This window comes from Echinops telfairi, unplaced genomic scaffold (genome assembly GCF_000313985.2).
Source record: "Echinops telfairi isolate 266 unplaced genomic scaffold, ASM31398v2 ScPeMD7_17;HRSCAF=63, whole genome shotgun sequence".
Lineage (NCBI taxonomy): Eukaryota > Metazoa > Chordata > Mammalia > Afrosoricida > Tenrecidae > Echinops > Echinops telfairi.
The window spans coordinates 2245008-2269623 of NW_022103914.1; the positions used below are offsets into that span (position 1 = coordinate 2245008).

Consider the following 24616-nt stretch of genomic DNA (forward strand, 5'->3'; position numbering starts at 1 on the left):
TTTAAGACCCCAGACGCTATATCTTTTGATAGCCGGGCACCATCAGCTTTCTTCGCCACATTTGCTTATGCACCCATTTGGCTTCAGCGGTTATGTCAGAAAGGTAAGCATCATAGAATGACAATTGAATAGAAGAAAGTATTCTTGCATTGTGGGAGTACTTGGCTGGAGGCCCAATGTCCTTCTGCTACCTTAATACTAAACCTATAAATATATGCACATAGATCTATTTCCCCATCCTCACATATAAATATATTTGCATATGTAAATGCCTTTATTTAGACCTCTATAAATGCCCTTTGTCTCCTAGCTCTTTCCTCCATTTCCTTTGACTTTCCTCTGGTCCCACTATCATGCTCAGTCTTCATTTGGGTTTCAGTCATTCGTCTTGGTTACATTCCCCTTGATCACGCCCTACCAGGCCTCCTACACCCTCCTCACCACCAATTTGGATCACTTGTTGTTCCCTTGTCCCTGGGTTTGTTAACACTGAAGATTTTAATTAACTCATTCACATAACTGTCTTGTTCCAGCATATTCCAGGAGGTATGTTTGCAACCTTTCCTGTGTCCCTTGATAAAATTTTCAGGTTTTCAATTTATTTATTTTTTGGTCAAAATTTGGTAGTTCTTATTGTCTTAGAAAAACATCTATTTTTTCTTTTAATTAAATACGTTTATTGGGGGCTCTTACATCTCTTATCACAATCCATACATTATATGCTGCCATCATCATTTTCAAAGCACTCTCTTCTCACGTGAGCCCCTGATATCAGCTTCCCATTTCTTCCTCCTCCCTCCCTCGCCCTTCCTCACAAACCCTTGCTAAGTTATAGATCATTATTTTCATATCTTACATCATCCTTCATCCCCCTCACCCACTTTTCTGTTGTTCACCACCCTAAGAGGGGGTTCTAGGTTGATCCTTGTGATCGATTCCACCTTCTCCGCCCCCCCCCCCCCTAATCCTCCTGGTATCTCTACTCTCATTGTTGGATCTGGAGAGTTTATCTAGCCGGGATTCCCTGTGTTTTGGGCTCTTATCTGTAGCAGTGCGCATGTTCTGGTCAATCTGATTTGTAAGGTAAAATTGAGGTCATGGTAGTGGGGGCATGGAATCACTAAAGAACTGGAGGAAAGCTGTGTGTTTCATTGGTGCTCTACTGCACCCTGACTGGCTCATTTCTTCCCTGTGATCCCTCTGTAGGGGGATCCAATTGTCTACAGATTGGGTGTCCACTCCATGCCCCCACTTGCCCCTATTCACCTTGGATATGATTTTGTTCTGGGTCTTAGATGCCTGGTACCTGATCCCATTGACACCTCATGATCAGACAGGCTGGTGTGCTTCTTCTGAAAAACATCTATTTCTTTCAAGATTTCCAAATGTATTATCTGAGTTGAACCTGACAATTGCATTTTTGTCAATTCCAAATCAGTGATTAGCGTCTCATTGCTAATCATGTGCATACTTTCAGATTTTATTTCTTTGCCTAGTTATGTTTGTCTATTTCCCATACCCAAGACTAGACCTTCAATTTGTTAGTGTTACTTTTCTGCCTTATGTGTCATTTTTGCTTTTAAATGTATTTCTTGCATCTGCTTTACTAGTTCTTTAATTTTGTGAATTCATTAAATTCCAGTTTTTAATAAAAGTGTTAATAAAGGTTATCCATATCTATGTAGCTGATAATGACATTGTCACTGATAAACCACTTACTCAAAAATTAGAATTGTTTTCATATCTAGCAAGTATGACCAGTTAGAAAGGGAACACAACATGTTCCACGTTGGACTAAGCTTAAGAAATGCATAGATTTTAGATAATGACAGTTTCTAAACTTTCTAAATAATACATGAGGAATCTTAAGTATGATTCATTAATAAGGAGAAATACTTTGCCCTTGGACCCCAGTGGAAAAACCATAACTATATATAACCATTGAAAGATTTCTGGACTTTATTAGAAGATAAGGGAACTAAAAATATTTAAGTTATATATAGACATGAAGGTCAATTTCTTTAACATATAAAATGTTTATACGACTAAACTTAAAGAACACAGAGCCTGAACATGACTGCTTGTCATCCAGTTGCCTCCTACCCAAAGCAGCACGATGGGCAGAGGAGAGTGCCCCAGGGGGTTTCCCAGGCTGTGAATGTTTATGCAGGCACACCTTTCTCCCATGGAGACTCTGATGGGTTTGAACCACCAACCTTCTGGTTAGCATCCAAGTATCTTAACCACTGTGCCACCAGGACACCTCAAAGAACACAAAGAAAAAGATACTTAAAAACATCAACGGGAAACTTATGAAGTAGCCAAACACATTTAAACTTTTAAAACTTAAAAGTAAGGAAGTGATGTACAAGAAATAAAATGTAATATTATGTTAAAAGGTGTTATCTTTATCGATAAAGTGATAACTCGTGCTTACGAGAGTGTGGGAAAATTAAATTCTTATTCATTCATGTTGATAAGTAAATGAGCCTTTTCACAATTTGAAAACAGTCATACATATATTCAATAGTTTGTAAATATTTGTGCTAGGAATGATGAGAAATCTTTGATGACAGACGTACTTTTAGTTCTAAAGTATTTAAAAGATAAAATGTTAAAAAGAATATAACTGACCTGTGTGATCACGAGGTGTCGACGGGATCAGGTATCAGGTATCAGAAGACCCAATACAGACAATTATATTGGTGTGAATGAGGGGGGTGGTCAGGGAGGAGACTCAAAGCCCATCTGTAGATAACTAGACATTCCTTACAGGAGGGTCACAAGGAATTGGACATTCAGCCAGGGTGCAGTATAGCACAACATCCCTCTTGTTCTTGAATGCTTCCTCCCCTCCATGATCACGACCATACAAACACTGCTAGACTGGAGTATGTGCACTGGTACAGATAAGAGCTCTCGATGCGGGGAATCCAGGACAGATAACCCCCTGCAAGAAAAGTAGTGGGAGTAGCAATACCATGAGGGGAGGGAGGAGGGAGAGGAAGGGGAGCTGATCACAAGGCTGACGTCATAACGCCCACCCCCCTCCCAGGGGGATGAATAATAGAAAGGTGGGCGAGGCGAGATGACGGATGGTGTAAGACATGAAATAATAACAATAATATATAATCAATCAGGGATTGACAAGGGTAAAAGGGTAGAGTGAGGTAGGGGAAAAAGAGGAGCTGATAACAGGGGCTCGAGTGGAAAGAAAATGTTTTGGAAATGATAATGGCAACATATGTACAAGTGTGCTGATACACTGAATTATGGATTGTTATGAGATATGTAAGGGTCCACAATAAAGTGATTAATAAAAACCAGAAAAGAATCTAAATGCCCAAAGCATAATCCATTTAAGATAATTATGGCACATCAATAAGAAAGATACAATTATTAAAAGTCGTAGTCTTGTAGAATTTTAAAGAGCAAAAGGAAATGCTCACTACATATTAAATAAAAAGGTAGCTTACAAAAGTGTAGTGATTTAATATGAGCAATGTGCTATCTAATGACCATCTAATTCCTCCTGTTGTAACGGGAAAATGAAGCAGAATGAAGTCTACGTGCAGACAAGGTGGTCTCTGAGGGCGGTAGGCGGGATTGCTTTCTCTCCCACACTTTTCTACATCGCTGTTTTCTTTTTTTTTTTCACAAGAAAATTTAACTTTTTTGAACAGTTAAAAATCGTTTAAAATTCGACTTGATTTACTGAAATTCAAGTTATGCAAACTTGATTGCTTAATGTACTTAGGAAACGTCCAATGGAAAAGAAACGGCGCTGATGGAAAGTCCCATCAGGAAGACACTCCGACTGAGAGAGACCAATTAGGCTTCAGCCTCAGCAAGTGATACCAGCATTCTTGACAGAGGGCTCTTGGAAGGAGAGGGCGGCAGGCTTCAGAATGGGTGCAGATGTGGGCTGGCTGGGGTAGTCTCTGTCCTCCGGAGTTCTGAAAACAGCCGGGGCCCACATTCCCTACTGCATCCAGCAGGACGGGGGTTGGGGGAGACTTCAAAGCACCATGGAACCATCCATCACGCAGACAGCCCATACCCATGCCCGGAGAACCTCCCATCAGTTAACTCATCCTGCAAGGATGCCAGCCAGCGGTAAACTCCACACTCTGAAACAAGTACCCAGAGATAGGCCCGGCCAAATCCGCTTTCAGGTTTAACAGGTTTCAACCTCTGAGCTGGAATCTGGAGCTGGGCAGAGTCACACTCTGTCCCCCTCTGAGGCTGCCAAGGCCATGGCAGAAGCGTAGCGCTGAATTCTGCCCACAGAGGAAGAAAGCTCTGGGCATGGAAAAGCAAGGCGGGGCGGGGCGCCAGCGTTCTGCACTCCCAGCTGTTTTCAATAAGGCTCCACTTCTGAGGTTGCTGGCAGACCTCTGGAAAGATCTGAACCAACCTCACATCATGTTTTCCATCAAGCCCACAATTAAATAATATTCACTTAACTCATGAACTGTACACGAAACCTTTTCCCTGTCACTTCTCAGCTCCCCTCCTCAGCAACCTAGACGTAGTTCAGGCAGGGGTTGCCAGCTGTGGCCGGGTCAGTGGTGTCCCTGATAAAGGCCTTCAGGCAATTGCTCCCCCTGGGCGGCACAAGGAGGGGAGGGGCTGGACATTGGCATGGCAATACACAAGTCACCTATGTACATCCTTTCATGTCACCCTCCCGATCGTCCTCTAAGGTCAACATTACGATGGTGTCACAGGTGAGAAAAAATGTAGTTCAGAGACATTTAGAAATCGGTGCAAGGTCTTTAAGTTGATGCTGTTTCCTTGACTTTCAGGGGGAGTCACTAGGATCAAGGAGTCAAGGAGCTGGGGGGTACGTAGTATGCATCCAGGAAAACTGAAGTTGTCAAACATGAAACAGAATTCTAAAGGTCAAGATCCAAGGCACCAGTGAACAGAAGGGGACTGGCATTAGCCAATGTGAGATGGGCACTCATATGGTTTATCCCGTGGGAATGGCACCCTGGAGAGGAGCAGCATTGCATCCGTTGGCAAAAAGAGCATTTCAAAATCTATCGTAAAGTGCAATGGTATCTATGAAAGGATGTATCCATATACCCACAGGGGAGACTCAAATGTACGCACCACGCACTCAGCCAATCGTGGAGAGACTGGAGAAGGCTATCAATGCATCTGAAGTTCATCGGACATGCAATCAAGATGCATTGATAATCACTGGCAGCTGGAGTGTGAAAATTGGAAACAAAGAGCAAGGATCAGTTGGAAAAGATGGCTTTGGCCATCAAAATGAAGCTAGACATAGTGTAATACAATTTTGCAGGACCAGCGACTTCACTGCAAGTACTTTTTTCAACAACATAAATGGTGACTATCCATGTGGACCTCACCAGATGGAATACACAGGAATCAAATGGACTAAGCTGTGGGAAGAGACAACGGAGAAACTCAGTCTCATTTGCCAAAATAGGGCCAGAGGCAGACTGTGGAGCAGATCATCTATTGCTCCTATGGAAGTTCAAGTTGTAGCAGAAGAGAATTGAAACGAGTCCACAAGAGCCCAAATACAACCTTGAGTGGACTCGCCTGCATGCAAAGAGCCTCTCAAGAACAGATTGGACACAGTGAACAATAATGACCACAGACCAGCACGGACTTGCAGGATGACCTCCAGAACACCATATGTGAGGAACATGAAAGGTTAATTGAAAGAGAGAGAATCAAGAAAAGACCAAACTGGATGTCAGAACCGACTCTGAAACCCATTTTGAATGCAATGTAGGTCAAGTGAAATGAAGAAACGATTAAGTAAGTAAGCGGAGAAGGTTTCAAACAGCAGCTGGAGAAGACAAAGTATTAGAATGAAAGGTGCAAAGACAGAGTCAGAAGGCCAAAAGAACACACCGAGCGTACCAAAAGCTGCAAGCACCGAGGAAAAACTTCAAACCTAGAGCTGTAATATTCAAGTATCAGGTAGGCAAAATATTGACCAAGATAAGAAGCATCGGCAGAAGATAGAAAAAATACACAGTGTCGCTGTACCAAAAGGAATTGGTTGATATGTAATCATTTCAAAAGGCAACTGATGGGTTGAAGGAAGAGAAATCCAACAAATCAGGAATTGATGGGATATTATAAAAATGACACGGGGGCAGAGTCTGACTCTCTCTAACTTCAGAAAGGGGGACGAGGAGAATGACCGTCAATCAGTATCAACTGCCCAAGGCTGATTTCTATGAGGCAGGGGTCAGACATGCTAGAAGTGCTGTCTGAAATGAGTCACTGCCCTGCAAACACAATTTGAAATGTTTCAATAGTGTGATGCAGTACCAGATGTGCCCACTTCTCGATGCCAAGCCATTGGGAGAGAGAAAGTTGGCTAATGAACTGACTGGAAGAGAGTCACATCTGTTCTCATTCCAAAGAAGGGTGACCCACTAAAATGCAGATATTCTTGAACTATATCATTAAGATCACACTCAAAATGTTGAGGAAGATATTACATAATGGTTGCGGTAGTACATCCACAGGGAGCTGCCTGAATTAAAGCTGGGTTCAGAAAAGAACCTGGAACCAAGGATATCCTTGCTAATTTTCTATAGATCTTGGCTGAAAGCGAAGAATACTGTAAAGATGTTCACTTGTGTTTGGTTGACTATGCGACGGCATTCAATTGTGTGGATCACAACCGTAGGTAATGTTGCAAAATATGGAAATTCCAGAACCTTTAACTTCCAATGTCCCATGTGGAACCTGTCCTTAGACCAAGAGGCAGTGGCTCAAAGAGAGCAAGATCATACTGGAAGGTTTACCGTCAACAAAGGTGTGCATCACGGTTGTGTCCTCTCCCCCTACTAATCCATTTGTATGCTGAGCAAGTAATCTGAGAAACTAGACAATATGAAGAAGAATGCAGCATCGGGACTGGAGGAAGTTTCATGAACTACCTGTGAGCTGCAGATGACACAACTTGGCTGGCCGAAAGCGAGGAGGACTTGAAGCCACTTGCTGATGAAGATCAAAGATGGCAGCCTCCGGTGTGGATTACAATTCAGTGTGAATAAAACAAAAATTCCCACAACCGGAACAATAAATCCCATCGTTGTCAATGGAGACAAGACTGAAGTTGTCAAGGGTTTCATCTTACTCGGACCCTCAATCAACACTTGCGGAAGCAGCAGTCAAGAAATCAAACCATGAATGACTCTGGACAAATCTCCTGCAAAAGACATCTTTAAAGTGTTGACCAAGACATATGTCACTTGGTGCACCTGGACCAAGCCGTGGCACTTTCCACTGATGACCTGAGATCCACGTGAAAGGCGGCCAGCGAGTGAAGGAGAAGCATGGGTGCATGTGAATGATGCTATTGGTGAGGAATGTTGAGTATACTGTGCACTGCCAGAAGAATGCACAAGTCTGTTCTAGGAAAGTTGCAGCCAGATGGATTCTTGGAATCAAGAATGGCGAGACTCTGTCTCGTGTACTTTGGACATGTATCAGGAGACGCCAGTCCTAGGGGAAGGGCATCCAGCTTGGTCAAGTGGAGGGTCGGTGAAAAAGAAGACCCTCAACGAGATGTACGCACAATGGCGACGACAATTGTGAGGAAGGCTCGTGGCCAGGCAGTGCTATGGCGGCTGCACCGAGAGTCACTGAGTTGGAAATGACCCAGCGGCAGCTAGCGACAGCAACAGGGTCATGGGCCAGAAAGCTCCAACTCCCAAAAAGCTATTCAAAAATCATTTCATTCTTTAGTAAGCTATTCCACAAGTGCCTCGTCATTCACACCCCAGAATTGTTTTTGAAGAACGTTGTACTGTCTCTGTCATTAGCCATGTATGTTTGTCAGCCCATGAATGCTGCTTAGTGCCATTAGCCAAACATGGACCACTGACAGCCACAACTCACTTCTGTAGTTAACAAAAAGAGTTGTTGCGATTTACGTAAATGAAGATTTAACACTAAGGTGCAATTGAACACCTGTGATATCTGATGTTTTATAGACAGCCACGTAAGAGAGATGAATTTTTAATCAGCTCTCATCTGAGTGACCTTATGTAAAACAAACAAAAACCTATCACTGAGAAGTTCCAAGTATTCACATGCACAGAGATAGCAAAGCATCGTCCATAGCCATATCCTCTGGGACTTTCTGTACCAGTTTGTCCTCCAGCAGCGTTCCTTTGCCTGCGAGAGGTGCCTGGATGACATGGGTGCTTTGCTTAACTTCTTTGATGTCCTGGACTTTCTGCCGCTCTTCGTTTTCCCTGGACCGGTTCATTATGGAGGCAGCTTGGCGTTCCTGCTTGCCTTCTTCAACGTGCGTCATTGCGCCAGTACATCTATCCCGCAGCGCTCGCTGGCACTTGACAGGTTCATGTCTACATTCTTCAAATTTCAGTGAATTGTCCACTGTAAGCTCTGGGCCAGCGGCATTTTTAGGCCTGACCTTGTGAGGCTTCCGCTTCTTTTTAAAGTGTTTACGACATTTGGATTTACAGATTTGATTGGAACAGCCTGCCTTGGCCGGGGTAGATGGGGCCGGAACAGAAATAACACTTCTCTGTATGTGTGTTGACCCCACGTGGACACCCACCAGCCCAATGCTGAACTTGAGAGTAGAGTATCTGAGAGCAGCATTACATAGCACATGCTTACTTAGTATTAATTAATTAGTTAAGTAATGATTTCTAGAATGGCCCCAGGAAGCCCTGGGTAGCACTCAGAGGTGAAGCATTTAGCTGTTAACCCAAATTTCGGCAGTTTGAGTCCACCAGCCTCTCTCCTGGAGAAAAATGAGTCTGCTCTGGAAAAAGCGCCTTGGAAACCCTCTGGGGAAGTTCTGCTCTGCCCCACAAGGTCACCCTGAGTCAGATTCAATGAGAGGTTAGTGGGTTTGGGTTTTGTTGCTTGTTGTTAGAATGGCCTCTCCGTGAGGTCTTCTGGATCCTCTTGCCTATAGCTTGTTGCACATTGCAGAGTGTTTTTGACTCTGACCGGGGACCATGAAGTCTCATTCACGGATCAATGTGTTCACGTAGTCACTCGACAGCGCCCCCTAGCATACCCGTCCCACGTCTACTGTGGGCACAGAACAGTGATGGAAGACTAGCTTCTGCCCACAAGGGGTGCTTACTCTCCAAAGGGAGATCAAACATAGAGATGCCTCTAAATGAAGTGAAAACTAGGTGAACACACACATTCACCCTCTCAATCAAGCTGTGCCAACCCTTGGTGAACAAGAACCAAATCTTTGGTATTTTATGACTCAGGACCCATCCTGGTGGTATTTGTTGCACACCCGTTTCAGAGTCACTACAGTAAGCTTAGGAGCCGAGCGCTCAGCGGCTGACGGAAAGGACGGCAGTTCACACCCACTAGCTGCTTTTCTGGAGAAAGAGGTGACCATCTGCTTTGTAAGGATTCCAGCCTTACCAACAAACCCCACAGGAGCAGTTGTACCCGGTCCTATCGGGTTGCTGTGCATGGGAACTGGGACAGTCGGTATGACCACTATCTTAGGAAGCCCCCTCTCTATTAAGTGAGACAGGACCCACCCGCAACCGTTCCTAGTCTGGGGTCTAGACAAACTGACAGTATTCATTCTCTGAAGGAGGTCACGATTCAAATGGAAAGGTTGAAATGTATGACTACGTGGGTCCAGGCTTGACGTGCAGAGGGGAAAAGAGAAGACGATGTACAGACCGATGGAGGGTGCATGAATCATAATATTGAGTAATATCTCTGATTGACCCATATAAGACTTGATAAGCAGATCCACTGTGGACCTCAGCAACCAACTATAAAATGAATAAAGAAATTGAGATATTCTGAAACATAGAATGACATGTATTTGTATAATGGTAAATAATATAATTACAGCACATAATGCACGGTGTATGTGGGGGTCAACAAACATCTTCTGCAAAGGGCATGAAAGAAAATATTTTCAGCTTTATGGGTCATATACTTTCTCTTATTATGACTTAACTACTCTTACAACATAAAAGCAGTCCTAGATTAAATAGACACGAGTGAACAAGGCTATGTTCCAGTTAAAGCTGATGGACAAAATTAGGCAGCAGGCAGGATCTGACATGAGCACAGTAATTTGCTTTTCTGTATAAGAAAGCATATGAATAATCAGCAACTATCCCAACAATAGACATCATTGGAGCAAAAGACGTCAGACATACATTTGACACAAGGCTGCAGCAATGGGCTGGAACTTTAGAGCAATGGTGAGGATGACGCAGGGCTGGGCAGTGCTTTTCTCTGCTGTCCCCGGGGTAGCTGTGATTCGGAACTTACTCCGTGGCACCTAAAACACCATATAAAAAACGAGTCTGCATGGTTTCTCAGAAGTCATCCCAATGAGGCAAAGATGCGTCTTACTGAGAGAACTTGTCTACAGACTCTCTGATCTCAGAAACGCATTTAAATATGTTTTATTTGGAATAAACTGATGTATGTATTAAAAAAAAAGAGAGAAGATGAACAAAACTTCCCGCGTCACCCAAGATGTGACCCTGTGTGGCTGGAGGGACTCAGAGCTGGAGAGTATGAATGAGACCAATCCTGCCCATGTGTGGGTCACTTCAAAGCTAATGCATTGTCCTCCATGAAAACCGATTCTCCCTATAGGTCTCCTAGCTCAGGGTGATGTCTGCACTCTGCCCACTGCCCAACCATTTATAAATTGCCTACTGTGAATCGAGCTTTGTGTTAGACACTTCTCTATTCTGGCCTTTGTGGCTATCTTGACCCCTTGACCTCTAAGAGATATGATTTTTCATGGATTCCACTTTTCCAGTCCCAACAGCAGACCCTTTCTGTGCCTCAGGCGCCACAAAATGCCCCAGCGTCTTGCCTTCTATTGTGCTAGCAGACCAGGACAGTGAAGTTGATAGCAGGCAATGACGCTGAATGAGTAGGACTCTCACTCCTTCCTGGCGGTAGCACCAGCCCAGACTGGCCTTTTGGAAAGCCTTTGCCTCATTAATCCTTTACTGTAAACTAACCAATCTCAAAGAAATAACATTAAATAGGGGTTGAAAAGCTTCACATATAAAAATGTTCATCATAATTTAATTTTTAAAAGGAAATATTGGAAACCACCTACATAACTACTCAATGAAAAATGACTCTGTTCTTTAGGAAACATTAATCATGAAAATTCTTTAAGAGATTCATTCTTTAGAAAATGACGGCTGTTAGGAGAACAGAGCAAGAGACAGAGCAGCATGTCAATCTTAAAGTACGGCTCAAAGTCACTGAGCACTAGGGATTGCGTACAAAGGAATCTCATCTAAAGAATGCCCAATTAGGGATAGTATTACCGTATACACTTGCGTATAAGCCAACCTGAATATCAGCCAAGGCACCCAATTTTACCACAAAAACTGCATGAAAAATGTGCTAAAAAAGAACTCAGGCTATACTCGAGTATTTATGGTATTACCCCTATTTGCAGACAAGAGAACGGCTTTGAGAATAACAGGGTAAATTATGGAAGTCAAAGCCAGTGAAGGACAGGGGTGAATTCACCATCAAGCTGTGTCCAGACCACCCTGCCCGTGTACACAGTCAGCCTTGCGTTGAAAACTAAAGAAGCCAGCCGCAACGCAGGTAACATGCAGCCCGGGGAGAACCCCAGTTAGTTCTGACCTTCTTCCCACTTCTTCTTCTAGGTTTTCTGCAACAGCACAGTGCTCCCTTCCTCTATCTCAGTGCACAAGGACATCGTGTCGGGGAAGCAGAGGCCAACGGAGATGAGTGAACCCCTCCAGAAGGAGTGTCACTGCAGCCACCCCCATGGAGTGTAAGCCTCACGGACCACGAGTGGGATGGACGGATCCAGGGCTGCAATGATGGGCCCAACTAACACATCACGACTGTGAGGCGGCCAGCGCTGGGCACCGTTTCCCATCGTCCTGTGCGCACAGGGTCGCTGGGGATGGATCCCACAATAAGGCACCCAACCACACACCGTGGATGGATGAAGATGGTCCCAGATCAATCAACCTTTTTGTTCTGTGATGTGAAGTGGTTTCAACGCGTGTGGGGAAATGCCGCTATCTTTCCACGAACTTTTATAAGCCACCACATGCACCCAGAGGTTTCCATGGGTCATAGCTCACTGATGCAAGTGAAGTATTTGTAATTTTATTGAAATGTTCTTGAAGTAAAATGTTTAGAGTGGTGCTACCGACAGTTTAGATCCCGACTGTGTTCCTATTATAATGGCAACCATTTTGATCAGGCAGCTACTGTGGGCTGGCATGCATCTCTTATTGCACCAATGCGCCCTATTCTGCAAGGTAGGGTGTACTATCCCATCTATGGAGCCCAGAGAATGTAAGCAGAAGATAAGCAAACCCATTAAGTTCAGGCGGTGAAGCCTGTGCGCTATCTACTCTCCCGACTGCCTCTATACCAAGGCCTTGGCGCCTTGTTCCAGTGTTTTATGATCAGTCAAACACTGGCCAGCACATATTTACAAGCCCAGGGCTGGCCCTGCTCCCGGAAGAAGAGGTCAAGGTGAACCAGGCCTCCCAGGGGCATGAGCCCCACTCTGCCAATTTAGGTCCCCACCCCCAGCTTCCCTGCCTATGTAACACCAAAGAGGTCACTCCTCTCCTCTAGGTGGGGCACCGAGAGGTCCAGGGAACACAACCACACACTGAGCTGACATCTCCAGAGTCACTGGAGAGGTGAGGTCAAGAGTAGCTAGTGGGCCCTGTGCCAACTTAGGCGCAAGGAGGGACAGACAATACGGGTGACCTGAGTTCACAGGAAGGGAAGAGAGTGGAGTTGAGAGTAATCACAGAGCTAGGCTCTTCCACTCTTCTCCCCCCCCCCCAAAAACACCACCCCTCACTGCCATCAAGTCAGTTTTGACTCATAGTGACCGTATAGGATGGGGTAGAACTGTCTTGCTTTCTGAGACTAACTTTTCACAAGAGTAGAAAGCCTTCGTCTTTCTCCTGCAGAGCAAATGGTGGTTTTGAACCGCTAACCTTGGTTAGCGGCCCAACATATGACCCATGATCCACCAGGTCTCAAAATAACATCAAGGCCCAAACAGTATCTATCTATCTATCTATCTATCTATCTATCTACCTACCTACCTACCTACCTACCTACCTACCTACCTACCTACCTACCTACCCACCTACCTACCCACCTACCTATCATCTACTTATTTCTTTCCAAATAGTATCTCTTAAAACTTGTCATTGAATCACTTTTGAATCATGGTGACCTGTGTTACAAAGCAGAATTTCTCAGTGGGTTTTCTTAGCTGAGTGCTGGGCTACACATTGATCTGTTAATCAAAAGGTCAGCAGTTCAAACCTACCAGCTGCTCCATGGAAGAAAGATAAGCTCTGCTCCACATTAATAAAGCGAGTTTGACTCTCACAGATCAGGGAACAGATGGACCATAAAAATCGGTTCTAGGTTTCGCCCCTTCGTGGTGGAAGCACCAGCCAAGACTAGCCTTTTGGAAAGCATTTGAGCTTCCAATCAATACCAACTCAGGAACATTAAATAGGGGATGGAAAGCTTCACTTACAGACATGCTCACCGTAACTTAATTTATAAAAGGAAACACTGGAAAACATCTACAGAAAATTCTTGGAATCGCAGAGGGGAAGTCCCACGCAGACCTCCAGGCGCACTAGGAGCTGGGCCGGACTCCATGACAGCGGGCTTCGTATCGCTTTGTCTGGAGAGCGGCTGGGCTCCAGAGCCTTCCTCCATGGGCGCTTCAAGGGGGTGGGTTCAAACCTGGAGGTCAGCAGCGAAGGGCCAAGTGCTTGTGCCTCCGAGGGACCTTACCACTTCCTCCCCCTTTACCACCCAGGCAAGGTGCCTTCCTGTGCCTCCTTCAAAGCGACAGACCTCTATGCACACATCTGTAGCTCCCCTGCTAGTTGTACGCTGCCTTTGCCTCTCCTGAGTCAGTGGATTTATTTTTTAAGACTCAAATGACTCTCAGAGAATGTAAGCAGAAGATATAGCTGATCACGACTTCCAGGAAACTTAGTCAAGCCTGTCGGCCAGTGGTTCTCAACCTGTGGGTCATGACCCCTTTGGGGGTCGAACGGCCCTTTCACGGGGCCGATTCATAACAGTAACAAAATGACAGTGATGAAGTTGTGACGAAAATAATTTTATGGTTGGGGGCCCACCACAACATGAGGAACTGTAGGAAAGGGTTGCGGCAAGAAGAAGGTTGAGAAGCACTGCTGTAGGCAGTCGGGAGCAACTACCTGAGCCAGTTGGGTACCATCGCTGTGTGCTGTTCTGACCAGGGTTTGCTGTTTCCCACTCTCCCTTTGCTTTTTCTCTCCTGCTCCTTCACCTCCACTCCTGCCATAGGTGGCTCCGAAGGGACACTGAAACATTCTCCAGGATCGCATTCAGATCATGGTGGTTTTGTGAACGTTTATCCGTGGCTCTTGAATAATTTTTGACTTGTCCCGAGGGACAGCATTGGCTCTTCCATCTCAAACGTTTGCCCACCGTTGGTCGAGACCCAGCATCTTCTACTGGGGGGGACTGGATGAAGAACGTGTTTAGGGAGGGTGGATCCAAATGCAGATTCCTTGGTCTCCCTCCAGTGATCCTGACATCATGAGCCAGTAGGCACCCCAAAACTAGGTTTGGACGAACCCCGTTGTGAGAACACTTCAGGCACCGAGGAGTTCAGTGTGTCACTCCACACACTGAGGCTGCTGCAAGTCTGTTGGGGTTGGGGGTGGGGGAGGGGGAAAGTGACCCGTCGAATTATTAAGGGACTGTACAGATCATTCCTTAGCCTGAGGGCTCATTAGATGGCGTGGGGTTTATTAGTGCTGGGCCCTTAGGTTCCTGACTTCCACTAGCCGTCCCTCTCCTCTCCCTTCTGGATTTCATCCTGGCCGGTCTCCCCCTCTTCCAGCCCAACCCAGCAGGGCATGAAATGAAGTGGAGTCTGCCCCGAGTGGCCTGGCCGAAGGGGCTCCCGCCAGGCTCCCTGGTCTTGGCTTCTGTTCTCTGCATCATGCATGGTGCAAGCCCAACGTGACAGGCTATGGAAAGTATGTCCAGGTGCCTGGCTGCCCTCTGTCTAACGCCTTTTAAATCAGTGTCCAGGTTTGATTTGATTTTCATTGCCTTCCTGGCTCCAGCTCTTCCAGGCTCATTCTTCACTCCTCTGTCTGGCTTCGCAGGGTTTAGGGGCAGGGTGGAGCCAAGTCCTTCACACTTCACAGACAAGCCTTCCCTCCCAGACCTGGAGAATCTGTGCCCACTGCTGACGGCCAACATTCTGCACGGCCCCACCCTGCTCCCACCGCTTGATGCAGCCCTAAATGCACAGTTCGATCTCTTGACTGCTGCTCCCATGACCACTGGTTGTGGATCCAAGCAAGACAAAACCCTTGAAAACCTCCACCTTTTCTCCATGTATCGTGATAGTACCTATTGATGCAGTTGTGAGGATTTGGGTCTTCTGTACATTGAGTTGTAATCCATCCTGGAGGCGGCAATCTTCGACCTTCAGCAGAACATGCTTCACATCCTCCTCACTGGCTGCAAGCAAGGTTGTATCACCTGCATATTGCAGGTTGTTAATAAGCCTTGCACCAATAATGATGCCACATTCTTTCGCATATAATCCAGCTTCTCTGATTATTTGCTCAACATCCAGATTGAGTAAGTATGGTGAGAGGATACAGCCCCAATGAACACCTTTCCTAATTTTAAACCATGTAGTATTCCCTTGTTCGGTTTCTATAACTGCTTCTTGATCCAACTACAAATTCAAAATGAGCATAATGAAGTGTTTTCGAATTCCCTTTTTCTCCCCCCCTCCCTCTCTTTTTTCAATAATCATTTTATTGGGGGCGCTTACAGCTCTTATCACAATCCATACATCCATCCATTGTGTCAAGCACATTTGTACATTTGTTGCCCTCATCATTTTCAAAACATTTTCTTTCTACTTGAGCCCTTGGTATCAGGTCCTCATTTTCCCCCTCCCTCCCTCGCCCACAAACCCTTGATAATTTATAAATTATTATTATTTCATGTCTTACACGGTCTGATGTCTCCTTTCACCCACTTTTCTGTTGTCCATCCCCCTGGGACAGGTTATATTTCGATCATTGTGATTACTTCCCCCTTTCTCCCCCACCTTCCCCTTCCCCTCCTGTTATTATCACTCTCATTATTGGTCCTGAGGGGTTTATCTGTCCTGGATTCCCTGTGTTTCTAGCTCTTACCTGTACCTGTGTACATGCTCTGGTCTAGCCAGATTTGTAAGGTAGAATTGGGGTCATAATAGTGGGGGAGAGGAAGCACTAAAGAACTAGAGGAAAGTTGTATGTTTCATCCGTGCTATACTGCACGACTGGCTCATCTCTTCCTTGTGACCTTTCCATCAGGGGACGTCCAATTGTCTACAGATGAGCGTTGGGTCTCCAGTCTGCACTCCCCCTCATTCACATTGATGATTTTTTTGTTCTGGGTCTTTGATGCCTGGCACCTGATCCCATCACCAGAGGATTCCTTCTTCTCAACTTGCTCTTAGTTTTCAAGTTCTGCTGAAATCTGTTCACGTTGGGTGACCCTACTGGTATCTGAAGTAGCTGTGACAGCGCTTCCAGCATCCCGGCAAAACAAAAGCCACCACAGTGTGACAAGCCGACCGACAAGGATGGCACAGGTGGATGGGGAGATTTAATTCCGAGCAGGTGATTGGAAGACTTGCCTCTTCCTTCTATCTGCCTGGAGTGTTGTACTCTGTGAGTCAGTGGGCCTCCAGTCAGATAGTTCACTCTTGTTTAACTTTGTGTCTTTTCCCAAATGCTTAAACATAGTCTTGGGGTAATTAGCACGATCTCCCTTCTCACAATGACAGCACAGGTGGTTCCGTGGTAGAATTTTTGCCTTGCACGCAGGAGTCTTGGGACTCGATTCCCAGGCGGCACGACTTTTGGGTAGCCATCAAGTACCAGTGGAGACTTGTTGCTGCAATAATGCTGAATAGGCTTGAACAGAATTTACAGACCACGGCAGGCTAGGAAGAAAGGCCGGGGCGATCTACTTCTGAAAACCAGCCTATAATAGCCCTATGGCTCACAAAATTCCAAATGATAACCCATCAAGGAATGTCATGGGACTGGGCAGTTTTGCTGCATAAGAGTCACCATGAATCAGGGGCTAACTCTACAGCAGTTAACAACCATCCTTGAACACAGCTTAATCACACTGTAGAAATTAATGCTACATAAAAAATTCTCTCTCACTGCCCTCAAGTCATTACTGACTTAGTAACCTTCAAGGACAGGTTAGAACTGCCCCTTTGAGTTTCGGAGACCAACTCTTTAAGGGCATAGAAAGCCTCGTCTTTCTCCTGGGGAGCGACTGGTGGTTTTGAATTGCTGACCTTGTAGTTAGCAGCCCAAATGCATAACCACTGCACCATATAAAAGGCAGTTGATTACTATAACTAAGAGATCCGAAGAAAATAAAACAAAAAGTTCATGACAAAACGGGAATAGGTACTGAATAAAATAATGTTAAAGATGGAAACAGCTATCAAGATTATTTAATTCACAGAGAAACAACAGACTTGTACAAAGAAACCTACAAAACACCACTCCGAGAAACCAAGAGAGACATACATAAATGGAAGAAAATACCATGCTCATAGATGGAAAGACGTCACATGGTGAAAACGTCAATGCTACCCCAAATGATATGTTAATACAATGCAATCTTGATCCAGATTCCAGAATCATTTATCAACGAGATGGAAAAACGGATCAACCATTTTATGTGGAAAAGACGGAGACCTGGGATGAGAAAAGCACTACCAAAGAGTCAGAACAAAGTAGCAGGCCCACCGCTGCCAAATCTCCAAACATACTGGCAGCTCCAGTCGTGCCAGCAGCTTGGTATATGGGTACAATGAACAGAACAGACAACCCAGAAACAAATCCACCGACCTGTAGAAACTAGTTTTCAAGAAGGATTAAAACACATTAAATAGAGGGAAAGATGATCTCTTCCACAAATGGAGTGAGTATGACAGGATGTCATGAATCAGGATCCATACCTCACTCCATACATAATGAAAACATGGATCAGAGATCTGCATGTAAACCTCAGAACTATCAAGATCATCAACAAAAAGTGGGCCCCTACTACATCCCATAAACACACTATCACACATAATAAAAGGTAAATACAGAACAAAGGACACAATAGATGAAGGGATTTCCTAAGAATAACAAAACTGCGCACCTCCAAATACTTCCCCCAAAAGAGCAAAATGAAAGGCCACAGAAGGGGAACTAAATGTTGACAATGACATATTGGATAAGGGACTAATTTCTAAAATCTATAGAAAACTATAATATTCCAATAAGAAAATGCTGTCTAACTGTAAGGGGATGTCCAATGGTCCAGAAGGGTGGAGGGGAGGCGACAAGCCAGTCAAGGAGCAATCTAGCACTGATGAAAGATGTAACTTTCCTGTAGTTCTTTAATGCTTCCTCCCCCCACCACTATCATGACCCCAATTCTGTCTAACAAATCTGGCTAGACCAAAGCATGTACACTGGTACAGATAAGAGGCCGAAACACGGAATCCAGAGCAGATAGACCGCTCAGGACCCATAAGGGGAGCCCTGATACTAAGAGGGTGGGGGGGGGGAAAGGGGGAACCGATCACAATGATGGATGCATGGCCCCCCTCCCAGGCAGCAGAGGAGTGGGTGAAATGCAACAGCGGTGGGTGTAAGACATGAAAAAAAATGATAAATAATCAAGGGGACATAAGGAAGGGAGGGTGGGTGAGGGAGGGGGGAAAATGAGGAGCTGATGCCAGGGGCTCAAGTAGAAAGAAAATGTTTTGAAAAAGATGATGACAACATGTACAGATGTGTTTGGCACAGTGGATATATGTACGGATGGATTGTGATAACAGTTGTAAGAGCCCCCAATTAAAAAAAGAAAGAAAGTGACAAAGGACATGAACAAACCGTTTACCAAAGCGGACATTCAGGCAGCCAACAAACACAGGAAGACATGTTCTTGGATCCCCAGCCATCAAAGAGATGCAAATCAAAACAAGGATCAGATGCCACCTCCCTCCAGCATTGATAGTAACATTCAGAGCAGCAGAAGACAGCCATGCTGGAGAAGGTGCAGAGACTAGACCCTTTGTACACTGCTGGTGGGACTGTGCAGCAGTGCCACCAGTGTGGAAAGCGATATGGTGGATCCTCAAACCACTGAGAACAGAAGTACCATATGACCTGCAACACTATCACCTGGTACAGACCCTACAGACATGAAGAACACCGCACAAACAGGGAAGTGCACGCCAGGCTCATCACAGCACTGTGAACATGTGAACAACCTAATGCTCCTCGGTGGAAGAATGGATGAATAGACTTGGGAACACACACACAGAGGAATAGTATACACCACTGAAGAATCATGATAAACCTTCAGAGCACCTCAGGGCAATGGACAGATATGGAGAACATTCTGCTGAATGAAATCCGTTAATTGCAGAAGAACAACTATTCTACGAGACCGTTGTTGTAAAGAAAAACTCAAAGACATACGATGCTCATCCCGAAGGAAACAGAGTTTGGTGTTCACCAAGGGAGTGAGGGGAGGGGAGAGAAGATGAGGCGATAGGCTAGGGCAGGGGTCCGCCACACCGCCGGGTCCTGCACCGTCCCCACGGCTGCTGCGATGTTTGAGCCCATGGTTTCAGCCACTTTGTTCACTAGGCGCGTGAGGGCCCCTTTTTGTGTTGACCCTGTATTTTAACAAGTTTCTCTGGATGACATGCGCAAAGACTGCCATTCCGGCTTCTCCGGAGCACTCTGGCAGATTTGTTCCACCGTCTGAGAGTCCCTGGTGCAGGTAACACGCTTCGCCCACCTCTTCATTCGAAGGCTCCGTTCCCTGGTCTTTCTTATTCACTGTCCAGCTTTGGTAGGCATATGAGCAAACTGAAAAATACCATGGCTGGGTCGGGAGACATTGTTGCTTTATAAAACTTTAAAGAGAGGTCTTCTCCAACAGCCCTGCCCAGCCCGATGCAATACACTATGTGCTTTCTCCACTGCTGCTTCCCCAGGGGTTGATGGTGGAGCCCAGGAAAATGAAATCCTTGACAACTTCAATCTTTTGTCCATTTAAATATTTCCCGTTCTAAGCAAATAATGCCAACCCATAGCACAGCGGCATGGTGGTTAAAGCACTTGGCTGCTTACTGAAAGGTGGGCAGTCCAAACCCACTGGCCCCTCCATGGGGCAAAGACGTGGCAGTCTGCTTCTATCAAAATGACAGCCTTGGAAACACGATGGAGCAGTTTTACTCCAACTCACAGGGGTCCTGGGAGTCAGAATTAACTTGATGGGTCTTTGGTTTGGTTCTCATGGTAAAGCACTCAATCAATATTCATTGAATGAATCAACCCCCAAACACACAAACTCTTAGATAGAAATGGAACATAATTATAAAGCGGCAAAAGACCAACAGTCAGCAAATGTACAGGCTGATAACTGCCCTCTGGGCGCCTACAGACGTGGACTTTGAGGCCCGTGTGCAAACCAGTGGTGGTGTTTGCTGCTGTCATGTTAGACCCGGCTGTGGTGTCTCCGTGTGTCAGAGTCTAGGTGGGCACCGTAGGGCTTCAGGCTACACTCTTTACAGAAGAGATCGCCAGGCCTTTCTTCTGCGAAGCTGCTGGGTAAGTTTGAACCAACAACCTTTAGCTTTTAGCAGCTGTTGGCAAATGACTTGCACGGCTGCTTATGTACTTTTAAGAGGTAGACATGCGAAGCAGAGGACGCAAGCTCCAAAGCCACTGCCATGGAGTGCCCCTGCAGGACAGAGTCCACCTGTCCCTGTGGGTCTCTAAGACTGTCCCTCTTGACGGGAGCAGAAAGCCCCTTCTTTCTCCCGACCAGGAGCACCTGGTCAGTTCAAATGCTGGCTTTGTGGTCTGCTGCCCACCATGTAGGCACTAAGCCGCCAGGGCTCCTGTGACATAGAGGCCACTTGTCCATCAAGATATAAATCGTAGACTTGTGGGTCTCAAAAGGCCCTTGTCAATCATTCCGTCCCTGCTTTGTAAGAAGGGATCTGAGAGATGGGGAGGTAAGTGTGGAGAGTTTTAAAGCTAACTTCTTAGGAACTGGAAGCCCAGTCCCGTGGTCTTTCCACAACGCATGTGTTAGTCATCTGATTACATTCTAAATTGTAGGGTGCAGACCAGACAGCACCCCCAGGACGTGGCAATGAAACGGAGCACAGTGGGCTGGACACGCTGGGAAAGGCTTCCTGGGGAGAAGCCCAACGTTCCATTTCTAAGACAGATCACTCATTAGTCACGGGACTACGGAGCATGTGGATCGTGTTTTATTTTTCTTCCCATCCCCGGTGCCTGAAGCACAGGGGAACCGCAACGCAGTCTGGTCCGTGCTTAAGAAAGCGGGATCGTAACTGAGCTCCTTACTGGAAGTTTGGAAGACACTTGCCTGCCATGTGGGCGCTGCAGGAAGTGTATTTATGGGAAATCAGGAAGCAGAATCTGTCGTGGGGTCTCCAGGCTCAACTGATCAACACAAACGCTGGCGCTTCCCCTTGTCCCTCTGCGAACCATTTACAGTTAATTGCCCGATATCTCTGATCTGGTCCCTCTATCTCTCATTGCTCATTTGGTCACACAACTTTGTCTCCATTCCCAGGCAGACAGGAAAATTCAAAACACGTTAAAACAATAGGACCCCCCCCAAAAAAAAAAACCCAATAGGACCCTAAAGGTCTTACTAATGGAAAGACAGATGTATCCAGATAGCTCCAACCTTGTCTTTCCCGACAGATAAACCATCACAGTGAAATTCAGAAACATCTCCCCACTTGAAGTGGTGCAAACCCTCTGGCTCTAGGCTGCCAACGAAAGGCCGGTGGTTTGACCCATCCAGAGGGAACGTGAATGAAAGGCTTGCTGGCCACCTCTGGAGGGTTACAGCCTAGCACACCCTGTGGGGGCAGTCTCAAGCACACAGGTCGTCCTGAGTTAGAATGGACTTGCTAGCCCCAGGTTGGATCCGTAAAGCACTTAGGACAGAAAATCATCCCATTTACATGGTGATAAAGCCCTGGTGCTGGAATGGGTTGTGCAGTGCGCTGCTAACTGCAAGGTGAGTAGTTCAAATTCACCAGGTGCTCCTTGGGAGAAAGAGAAGGCTTTCTACTCCTGTAAAGAATTACAGTGTCTCCCCTTACAGAAGAGTCGCAGGGAGGAGACAAGCCAGTCAGGGTGCACTATAGCACCGATGAAATACAACCTTGCTCTAGTTCTTTAATGCTTCTCTCCCGACCCCCAACTATCATGATCCCAATTCTATCTTACAAATCCGGCTTGACCAGAGGATGTACATAGGTACAGATAAGAACTGGAAACACAGGGAATCCAGGACAGATAAACCCTTCAGGACCAATAATGAGAGTAGAAATACCAGAAGGGGAAGGGGAACCGATCACAAGGATCTACATATAACCCTCTCCCTGGTGGACAGACAACAGAAAAGTGGGTGAAGGGAGACATCAGACAGTGTAAGACATGAAAAAATAATAATTTATAAATTATCAAGGGGGAGGGAGGGAGGGAGGGGAAGGAAAGGTAAAGAATGAGGAGCTGATACCAAAGGCTCAAGTAGAAAGAAAATGTTTTGAGAATGATGATGGCAACAAATGTACAAATGTGCTTGACACAATGGATGGCTGGATGGATTGTGATGAGTTGTATGAGCCCCAACAAAATGAATTTTTTTAAAAAAGAGTTACAGTGTCCCAAACCCACTGGAGAAGTTCTACTCCGTCCTATCGGATCCCTGAGTCGGAATCGAGGGCAGTGAGGTTGACTTCAATGTTGGGCTGTGAACACATGCTCGTGTGTGTTGTGTTCAGACTGTGCCATGTGCCTGTTCCACTTGCTAGTCACTCACGCACATTGACACGTAGAGACAGAGCTCCCCAAATGACCAGTCCGTCACTGGGTCATATTCGGTGTGTTTGTTTAGTTGTCTGTCTTCGAGCACAAACCCAGTCTTTTGTTGTTGGTGGTGTTATTAGATATAGTGCTCTGAACATCTTTATCAACAACTTAGTTTCTTCTCCTTTGTAAGGAATAAAGCTCATCGAGAGTTAGGTTGGCCCTGACCATGTTGCCAGTCTGAGCCTGAGAAGGTGGAATGGTTTTTACCAGCACAGGAAGGCTTCCCATTTCCTTATGACCCCAAACCGTACGCTCTTGGTGTCTTTGATGTTGCTTGAGTGATACTTTCACGTCCACTTATTTAATTGCTAGCTAGCAGTGTTGTGTAGTGTATTCTGATGCGGTATGGTGTATCCTCCAAGCTCGGCTTTGTTTCTAAATAGCACTGGAAATTTCAGGAGGGCCATCAAGCCTACTGGGATAGCACCAAGGTGAGTACTCTTCAGCCAAGACAGAAGGCAAGGAGTCGCTCATCAAAGGATGAATGTTCCTTTGAATGGGTCTTCTGTCCTAACGAAATCTTCAAGAACTTACTGTCCTATCTCTCTTGTGAATGAAGCAACTATTTTCAGTACGTCTTCTATCAGTGAGACAGCTAGAATTAAGTATAGGTGCTCTGCCCTGGTCCTGATCAAAGACCTTTCTGGGATGTTGGAAATGCTCCGTGATCTAAACTGCCCAACATGGTGTTACATGACCGTCAAGACTTACAGGGGGGTAATGTGGCTGAGGACCTGAATTTTAAATTTTACCAGATTTTAACTTAAATAGCCAAAGGTAGCTAGTGGCTTTCTTATTGGACAGTGTCCCCCTAGACCTTCAATAATCCATTCTCCGTGAAAAACCCAAGGATGAGAAACATTGATAAAATGATAAATTTATTAAAAAGTAAAAACGTGTCACAGGAGGTAAGTGTGCTAAGAACTCAGAGGGCGACAGCCTGAGAGTGAGAAAGCGCAGGGTCAGATCTTTGAGGGAGAGTTTGGGGCTAATGTGAAGAAGAAATGTTTACCAAAAGAGATTAAGTCGGGAGAGCAGGTTCCAGACCCACATAGAACACTTTCTGTGCAGATACAAACAAACAAAGCTCCCGCTTGCATAAGCCCTTTCTGGAGGAAGACCCACCTTGCTATGTGTGGAGAAGAGGCCCAAAGCAGGGCATGTTCCACTCTGAATTTTCCTTGAAGATACCGTTCCATGTTGGACTCATTTTTTGTCTTTATAACAAAATTAGAGGCACGCAGATGGTTAACGAATAATGCGTTTTTAAAAGACAAACACATTCGACTCCTTCCTGTGGTTATTATTCAGGAAGGGGATGATGTGATTATTGGGAATCTTCCACATCCTATGATCATGACTCTTCTGTACTCTTATAAACTAATTTAATAAGAAAAATACCTAGAAAAGTAGCCAGGAAGGGCATTTTTGACAAAGGCTTAACCTGAAAGAAAGAAAGAAAGAAAGAAAGAAAGAAAGAAAGAAAGAAAGAAAGAAAGAAAGAAAGAAAGAAGGGAGGGAAGGAGGAAGGGAGGGAGGGA

General features: G+C 45.5%; 1 protein-coding gene and 1 pseudogene across 4 annotated transcripts in view; both read right to left on the bottom strand.

The window, feature by feature from the left end:
• The window catches only part of MYLK (myosin light chain kinase), a 246884-nt gene that overhangs the window by 200141 nt on the left and 22127 nt on the right, over nt 1-24616 (bottom strand). The gene's annotated exons all lie outside the window — the stretch shown is intronic.
• Nucleotides 8093-13758, bottom strand: LOC105979497 (annotated as a pseudogene).